Below are 9,841 nucleotides of genomic sequence, written 5' to 3' on the forward strand. Positions count from 1 at the left end.
AGTGTGGATAAATAAATAATAGTTTATTGTAATAGCAAATTGCGCCTTGGAGTCCTGAGGCACTGTGCAGGGCAACTAGGAAGTGTGTTCTGGACTCACTGTTAGTATCCACTGATTTAGTCACTGATCAACCTTCAGTCACGTAGGAGGACAGAGCTTCATGTTTATGGGATTAATGTGCAGTTTCATTGAATCCGTATTTATCTGTAAACAGGGTTCACACGGGTGCTTGAAATATGTGATCTTCGGTGCAGTTTTCCTGTTTTGTGGGGAAGAAAGGCTTTTTAAGCCAACCTAAGATGATTCGTTTTCATTTTCACATGGTCTTAGTGAGGTGATGCAAAGTGAAACATGCTTTCTGTGGGTTCTTTTGGCCATGTGCTGGGAAAGCTTGAACATGGACCTTGAAAGTGCTTAAAAAGTGCTTGAATTAGAGCCAGAAAAAAGCGTATGAACCCTTGATTTGGAGGTGTTGGAGTCTGAAACCATGTGATGACTGTAAGCTCTGTGATTTATTACCTGATGGACCAGCAACACCTTCACTGTGTTTAAATGAGAATGAATCCAGCTTTACTTTAATATAGACGGCAGTGTGCAAAAGTCTTGTGCCCTCGTTTCTTTACATTTTGCAGGAGAATTGGAAACGGGTGCAGCAATTTTTGTAGATCGGACTGCGTAGTTGTGAACTGAGTTTTGTAACTTTGTAAACCGAAAGATCAGAAAATTTCTAGTCATTCACATTTATTTAATGGGCTAAATTAAGTTTTGTCTTCAGGTCCTGGGATAATGGAAGGCGGGAGGGATTTGCTCAGATTAAACGGTTCTTCTTTCTAAACAAAAAGCGTGCAGATTCTGGTTTCGTTGTGTAGAATAAAATAAAAAAAAATGTTTTGACCTGGTTTAAAAACGTAAACAAATGGAGAAATGTGCTTATGGACGTAGATCCATCGATTATTCACTTTATTCAGTAATATGTGGCCTCATTAGTAAAGAACTGACCTGCCTTATGTACTGTAAAGCACATGTACATATATTTCAGGATCACTGTAACCTCAGTGGCTTGAAATAAACTTTATTTTGGAGTTACATATTTTGATTTTGGGCAGTTTTCTTTACGAAACAACTGTTTCTGGTCATTCACATTTATTTAATATGCTAAATTAAGTTTTGGGCATGTGTGGCACCATGATATAGATGAATACATGAAAATTGCAGCCCCCCCCCCCCCATTTTATTTTTATGCTTCATGCTTCCTTTTGGGAAAAACTACTGTTAGTGTTTATTTTGCTGCAATATAAGTTCCGCCAGCAGAGGGCGGTCGAGTCTACGGTAGTGCAAAGTCTACGCTGACTGTAGACGGTTACGTCGTTTTCATTGGCCCGGAGTCTACGGTGAGCGTAGACACTGTAGACTCGGGCCAATGGGAGCGCCGAATCCCACTGTAGACGACCAATCGTCTGCTCGGCGGAAGTTGCGTCACCAAAACAACAACATACGGCGGTACAGCGAAGAAGCCGGCAAGTCCGCTATTCTTTATGGAAACTAGCATTTCTTTTATGTTTACAGTAAGTTATCGACTCTAAGACGCTCCTGGATTTAGCTGGAAGTACACGACGCCACGCTGAATACATAATTTAACCTTTTTTAACTCCATTTTATAGTCTTGGTATGGCGACACCGACGATTCGGGTAGTTAATCCAGATGCCCCTGCACATCGTCAGCAGGCGCTACTTATGGCAACCAAAGAGGCACGTTACTCTCGGGTGAGAAGTACGGTCTTCCCCAAACCTCCACAGGAGCTGCTCAGCCAAGTCACTGCCTTGACTCACGCAGAGAAGCTTCTTCAAGCCGAGGGTATCCACGCGCCTTTAAGTCAACAGTGCCTGGGAAAGCTGGTGGTGCCATTTGATCTTTACAATTGATCTTTTAAAAAACATTACAGTCAGAATCAAGTTCACTGATTGATTGTAGTGCTGTCTTTGTGTTTTACTGATTGCTTGTAGTGTTGTCCTTGTGTTTCACCATTTCATTTATTTTAATAAAGTGTTTTGTATTACAGTAACAGTGAGTTGTGGAATAACTTAATGAATGAATGACTTGGACTTACTGACCTTCTTTGAATCAGCATCACTATAGTCCAAAAGGCACTGACAAAACATACAAGCATAAATAAATAAAATCTATAGAAAGACAAACATGTTGTATATTTTTTTATTAAGTTACACACAAATAGCATACTCTGCCAACAGGTTTAAAAGACACAAATATGAAGAAACATAACAGACCTGAACCAAAGAAGCAATGTGTACAAGCAGGTGGCAAAGTCAAGTTCATAAAGTATTTGTACAACACATGTCTCTGCAAGAGCTTCAGTGTTTACTGGAATTGATTCTGAAACACTAACAGAGCTATTATCTATCTGTTATGTCAGTCAAATTTCCCATGATGCTCTTGGTTGAGATCTGGTGACTGTGAAAGCCATGGTATATGATCACACCATTTTCATAATCAACTATTCACTGACACTTCTTCAAATACTTTGTCACAGGACAAACATAATCTGTCATAGCAAAAGTGCACCCTAACATGGCAGCAAAGTGCAATGTCTCCCCATCTGGGGGTCAAGAGTTCAGGGTATGCCTTTAATTTCTTGCCTGTCTGTAAATGACAGTACAATGGCATGAATAATTCTTCACATTTTACCAGTATAAAAGTAAAACAATTACATGGTCTCATGGGGGCAACATAAAAGACTCCTCTTATGGATAGTCATTGCACATCATAATAACACAGAAGAAAAGAGAGCTATTTGTTTTCAATTGCTGTTGATTTCAGGGGACTTTCCAAACTGTTTTGGTTCAAAAGAGCCAAAGGATAATCATCATCACTATTGGCATAACAACTAGATGCTTTAATTGTATGTGCACTGATAATGCTTACTGTCCTGTCATTGTAAACCAGTCAAAATACATAAATAACACATTGTGAACATGGTGAAGACCACAGACAGCAGTACAGGTGTCAGGTGGGATAAAGGAGATGGAAACATCACCTGATGAAGAAAAAACAGACAACAGACTGAATGAATGAAAGAACGCTTCTTCATTGCACATTTTCCACCAATCACAAGCCTCTCCTTTCACTCTAGACTTTTGACCAATCACCAATCAGGATGAATTGCACTACTGTACTGTGCATCCCCATTCGTGGTGTCTCGCTAGAAGAGTAGTGCAGAGCTGGCGCACCAGGTAGTTCCTGATACCTCCTGTTTCTCTGTTTTTACAGCTATGCTGGGTTCCAAATAATACATATGCGATAGACAACAGTAGCAATCGATCATAAACGTAAAAGCGAGAGAGCCAATTCACGAGCTTGAGGGTTGATAACGGTGAATCGCCACCAGGTGTTGCAAAATTCACCTTTGTTAGAGGGAAGTCACCTTTGTTAAATAGCAAAGTATTTAAAAATGAATTTCATTATGTATGATCTGAGCATGCGCAGAATGATCCACAGCGCTCTTTGATCCTTTTTAAAAAAATTATTATTAAACTTTATTGAGAAACAGTATACAGAACGTGTATACAACCAGAGCAAAATTAACATATGCCAGGGGGTGTAATACAAAGAATTCATTCAAATATTTTGTAATTACTACAAATGGTAATAGTTTTCATAGCATTTTGTTAAGTAACAAACCAATTTTATGTAACATAAAACATCATTATAGTAATATTTAAAATTAGGTTTTTGGTTACTGTATTTGTGAAAATAAAATTTAGCTAAGATAAAAAGTTTATTATAAAGTAAACATCTTTTTTTTGTAGCAAAATCCAAAACATTGAGACCACCGTGTTCATAGTCATTCATCACTACACTCTTTCTGATGTAATGTCCCGTTTTTCCAGAGGAAGTTGAAGAGCATTCGGTCAATATCCTTACAAGTTTTGCCGTGCAGAGAAATCGCTGCATAAGTCAGTCGAGACAGACCTTCTGCTTTTGAGAGCAATACCCTTCCTCTTAAACTTAAATCTCTCTGCAACCATTGATTTAAATTGGTTTGAGATTTTTTAATAATTGGGGGAAAATTTAGTGAAATTCTGTCTTTTGGATCTTTGCAGAACTATTAGCATTGGAATACAGAGTTTTGATAGCTTTGCAGAAGATATCACCAAAACCAAATTTCTGAAGTGTAAGAAATATAAATTCATGCTCAATTGAGTCAAAGGCTTTAGAGAAGTCCAGGAGAAGGATAAATGAGTCATCAGATATTAATGCCGAGTAGTCCAGAATATCCAAGACGAGTCTAATATTATTGGAGATGTGTCTGTTTGTCATAAATCCATAAATCTTGAACGAACAAAAGCTTCTTCAGCTTTCTGGCAGTAGAGCTCATCCAGTTCAGATTGAAAGGACCTAAGATGTAATCTATCCTCCTCCGAGACCTCGTCTGGTGGGAGTTGATATATCGCGGAAGATTATATTCTGCTGCTGCCCTTGACTTAGCTATTTTTGCCCCATACTGTCTTTACATTTTACTCGTTTCAAATTAAAAAAATTCCCAGTTTATGCCATAGGAATTGTCAATATTAGCCTTGTGTATAAAATGTTTTAACAGTCGTGTGATTTCTGAATTGTATGGCTCAAAAGCGAACTACTTAAGTTCCAATATGAGGATCTATTAACCTATCCCCACAAGCTGCATGTCTTTGGACGGTGGGAGGAAGCCGGAGTACCCGGAGGGAACCCACGCAAACACGGGGAGAACATGCAAACTCCACACAGAAAGACCCCGGCCTGATGGTGGAATTGAACACAGGACCTTCTTGCTGTGCGGCAACAGTGCTAACCACCGTGCCCCACTCTGAGAACTGCAATAAGAAAAAAAAAAATTCTTATTGCAGTTCTCAGAGTTACGAGATAATCTGAGAGAGCTACAGGAAGTCAATAAATCACTTTTTTTTCTAGATATATAATTACCTGAAAGAGTTGCTGAGACATGAACTCGTTTCCTGCTTAGTGGCTTCGCACACTGTTTCAGCTTAAGCCTGATAAGTTTTGTGAGGCTTTAAAACTCAAAATCATTTCTGTGAAAATTTTTTCAGTTTTTCCAAAACTCCAAAATGTGGGAAGCTGAATATGATAGAAGCTAATGTCCTACGGTTATGTGGAAAAGAAAGCTGTCACAGGACTGTGAAAAACTAAATACACTTCATTATTCAGTAGCCTGTAGAGCTACTTCTGCAGCAATAACTTGAACTAATCACCTTCTGTATTGCTTCATCACTGTCACATTGTTGTGGAGGGATTTTGGCTCATTCGTCTTTACAGCATTGCCTTGGTTCATTAACATTTGTGGACATTCGTGCATAGCTCTCAAGGTCACGCCACAGCATTTCAATCAGTTTGAGGTCTGGACTTTGATTGAGCCATTGTTGTACATTTTGGGGCTTATTTTGCTGTTGCATGACCCAGTTTCACTCAAGCCGTGGGACAGATTGGCCTTACATTTTATTCAAGAGTACTTTGGTGTACAGGTTAATGGTTGAGCTAATAACGGCAAGGTACCCATGTCATGTGGTTGGAAAATAAACCCAAATCATCACCCCTCCTCCAAATGCATGTTGGTATGAGGTTTTTGTTGTGATATACTGTGTTTGCTTTTTTCCAAATGTGGTGCTGTGCATTATAGCCAAACATCTCTTTAGTAATCTTTGGTCTCGTCTAGGGCTGGGCAAAACGATTATTTTCCTAATCGATGAATCTAGCGATTAATTCTTCGATGCATCGATTAATCTAACGATTCGTTTTTCAATCCGATTCGATTTCGATTCGATTAACGATTTTTCCCCCCATTATTTGACTTGTATAGCAATTTCACATTTACTAATTTATGTATATAAATGAAAAACACAAATTTATTCATTTGAAGACCTTTTAATAAAAAAAATTGCAATCAATACAATAGAGATAGCATTTAACAAGAAATGAAATGTGCAAACATATATAAAATTAAGGAAAAGTTAACAAAACATTTCAAATAAATAGCAACAATGGTGTCTTTAAACAAACAAAATGTAACATTCACTTTGCTTTCTGCCAAAAAGTGCTCTTCATTCACAAAACAAAATCCACAATAACATTGTACTACAATCTTCTGTTTTTAACAAAAAATTTAATGTTTTGCAAAACAAATATAACAAAGGAAATCATAGCAAAAAATTAATAATATACAAACAGCAGCAATGGCGTCTTTGAACAAATAATGAAATGACAAGTTACCCCTAAGTAGGACTCTGTGACCAGACTTGTCCAAGCATCAGTGGTAAGGGAGATTTTGGATGTGGCCTTTTTTAGTTCTTTCCTTAGTTTCTCCACTGAAGTTTCATACTTTCTCTCCATCATGCTTGTAAAATGACGCTTAGACGGCAGAGTGTAACCTGGTTGGAAAGTGGTCAGCATTTCTTTGAATCCCTCACCCACAGCAAGTGGTCTCTTGTCTTTTAAAATCATAGATAAGTCGCTCTCAGTAAGTACAGCCACCTCCTGCGGGGTGCATGGCGTACTTCTTCTCTGAAAGTAGTCCTCCAGACTTTTCTGTTTATTCCTGAAATCATAAATCACACACAGCACACAGATGAATTCGAATAATTACAAAATAATTATATGGAAAGCATAATATCAAAATAATTTGATAAGGATCTGGTTGAGATAGATAGATATACACACACACATACTGTTATGCCATGTGCTTTCATAGCATAACAGTAAGAGGTTAATAATAATCCCCAATGTTGAACATATGATATGCAGTAATCATGATGGCTGGAAAAGATAACGTTTAAATAGCCATAGCTGATGGCACCTTTACTGGTGCACTGCTTTCTAGTCATTAGATGGCATAACTTTGACCTATAAGATCAAGCTGGAGAAGCATTATGTATTAAAACAGCATTCAAATAGGATTAAACACATTAAATTTGACAAATCAAGAGTTCATTGTCATTTTGCTTTTGCAAGCACTTTAACAATGTTGTAATAGTGTCCACGACGGCTACGTTTAGCAGGTGGTGCATTATCCTTGTTAACATTTCTCCTGCGGCCAATTCGCTGTCTCACATTTTTTGTCTTTCGCCGATTCTGATAATCAGCCTGCGTGCATTCCGACTCATTTTGCCAGCATGGGCCACAAACAAAACAACAACAACAACTAAACAGCAGCTGCTATATGTTACTGCTAAGCAGCTTAAATGAGTTTTGCATTTACGGAGGTTGGGTGTTTATCTCTGTGTCTATGAGTGAGTGTACGTCTACGTGGGGGGGGGTCTGGATGAATTAACGGGTAAAAACTAGCGTTAGTAAAAAAGTTGAAAACTTACAGTGGTTTGTCCTTTGCAGAAGCTGCTCCTGGATGCAGTCGTTTGAGGTGCTGGTGCATAGCCGTCGTGCTTTTATGATAGGCCATTTCCACCTCACAAAGCCGGCAAACGACTGAATCACTTCCTTTTCTGTTAAAATATCCCATACTGTAGAACTGCGTGTTCGGGTGGAGTGATTTAAGTTGACTGCAACTGCCTCATTCATGATTCCGCTACTCGCTGCCGCCATGTCTTTTTTTGAAAGTGACGACGCATCGACGCAGATTTTTTTACGTCGACGTATTTTTTGCGTCCACGTAATCGATTACGTCGACGCGTTGTCCCAGCCCTAGTCTCGTCTCTGCAAAGCATATTGTTCCAGAGGTCTTGTGGTTTGTTTAGATGCAGCTGTGAAAGCCTGAGCCATGCTGCAGACTTTGTTTTAGAGAGAAGAACTTTAACATGGTAATTGAGGCCTGTAGAGTCTGGGATGTAGCTTTTAGGGTTTTTCGCAGTTTCATTGAGCGTTGCACAATCTGACCTTGAGGTGAATTAGCTTGGACTGCCACTCTTGGCAAGACGGTTGAATGGTCTTAACAGATCCCTGAATGCTCCAGAAAAAAAAGAAACAAGGCTTAGTACGCATCACTGAAACAAAGATCTGATCGACAAGCTGGTACTCTACACATGCAGTTACCAGCATAAGGTATCAGTGTACAGGAAATGATGGAATGGGCACTGCATTGTGCTTAAGGTCAACTATCTGGCATCATTCAAATAAAACTGGGAGCAATGAGACCCAACAGAGTGTCAATCACAGAAGGCAAGCACAAGCTAGACTGAACAGCATCTGTCAAGATTGACTTGTGGGTCTGCTTTAGCAACAATCTCTCATATATTATTCCATTAACTAAGACGGTAGTCAATTAATGTTTCTTAGCACAATGCGTTAAAACGGATAGCTAGCTGGCTCTGACCAGAGACAAGAAATTCATCCCAATAACAAAAAGAGGAAGAGGTTGTGGTTTTGTTAGGCCTGTGCCAGTTTCATGACTTAAAGCAACAGCTTCCTCAAAGCATACTGTCAATGGGAGGTTACCAGGCAACCAGCTGTCCACTTCACTTACATACCTACCAATTAAGGATGTTAAGAAATGCTGAAGAAGATGGCTATTAATGATTTAGCAGAACTGAAGAAACCTATAACTAGCAGTTACAATAATCAGTCCATCATTTCTCACTCCAGTTTCTCAAATGTGAAAACAAGTTGTCTTGTTCTTTATATTTTTTGATTGAAAATGGCTTTGTCAGGCAAAATGACCAGACATCGTGCAAATGTAAATGAGTTGCATTTACATTTGCGCGATGTAGATGCAACTCAGTGACAAGTAGTGAGCAAGTAGGTGATTTGAAACAGTAATCCATGCTTTTATTTCATCTCGTTTGGATTACTGTAATGCTCTGTATTTTGGAGTTAGTCAGTGTCTTCTCTCTCGTCTGCAGCTGGTCCAAAATGTTGCTGCACGACTTTTAACCAGAACTCATAAAAGAGAGCACATAACTCCCATCCTCGCCTAACTCCATTGGCTGCGTGTATAATTTACAGAGTGGGTCATTTATATGGATACACCGTAATAACATGGGAATGGTTGGTGATATTAAAGTCCTGTTTGTGGCACATTAGTATATGTGAGGGGGCAAACTCCTCAAGATGGGTGGTGACCATGGTGGCCATTTAGAAGTCGGCCATCTTGGATACAACTTTTGTTTTTTCAATAGGAAGAGGGCCATGTGACACATCAAACTTATTGGTAATGTCAAAGAAAAACAATGGTGTGCTTGGTTTCAACGTAAATGTATTCTTTCATGAGTTATCTATAAGTGTCTCATTGTTCACAGCCATTGACAGGTCGAAGAGGTCAACACGTGAGGAGCGGTTCGAAATTGTGTTGATATCTGGTGAACGCAGTAATCGGGTCATTGCAGCAGATTTCAATGCAAGACACCCTACGAGACCACCCATCTCCCATGCTACAGTTAGCAAACTGTTTGCTAAGTTTTGTGAAACTGGTTCAGTGTTGGATTTGCCAAAATGTGGACACAAAAAAACTGTCACTAATGAGGAAACATCAGTGGCTGTCCTAGCTTCATTCAGCAAGAGCCCACAGCGTAGCACTTACCGCATGTCACTGGAGAGTGGCATTAGTCGAACATCCCTTCGGCGGATATTAGCTACTCACAAATGGCACCCTTACAAACTCCAGCTACTGCAGCATCTCAACGAGGATGACCCAGATCGGCGCACAAAATTTGCAGAATGGGCAAAACAAAAATTGAAACAGGACCCTCAGTTCACGCAGAAGATTTTGTTCAGTGATGAGGCAAACTTTTATGTGAATGGTGAAGTTAACCAACCAAACCACCGCTATTGGTCTGACACTGACCCACATTGGATGGATCCCTCCAAGACTGTTGGAACAACAAA

At 39.3% G+C, this 9,841-nt stretch overlaps 1 long non-coding RNA gene across 1 annotated transcript; it reads left to right on the forward strand.

Annotated features, from left to right (window-relative positions):
- The first annotated feature begins 1,287 nt into the window (after positions 1–1,287).
- LOC143419965 (uncharacterized) lies at positions 1,288–2,059 on the forward strand. The gene is made up of 2 exons (XR_013100046.1): positions 1,288–1,565; positions 1,662–2,059. It is a non-coding gene; the product is annotated as an uncharacterized LOC143419965 (long non-coding RNA).
- The last annotated feature ends 7,782 nt before the right edge of the window (positions 2,060–9,841 follow it).

This window comes from Maylandia zebra, linkage group LG1, assembly GCF_041146795.1.
Source record: "Maylandia zebra isolate NMK-2024a linkage group LG1, Mzebra_GT3a, whole genome shotgun sequence".
Classification (NCBI taxonomy): Eukaryota; Metazoa; Chordata; class Actinopteri; order Cichliformes; family Cichlidae; genus Maylandia; species Maylandia zebra.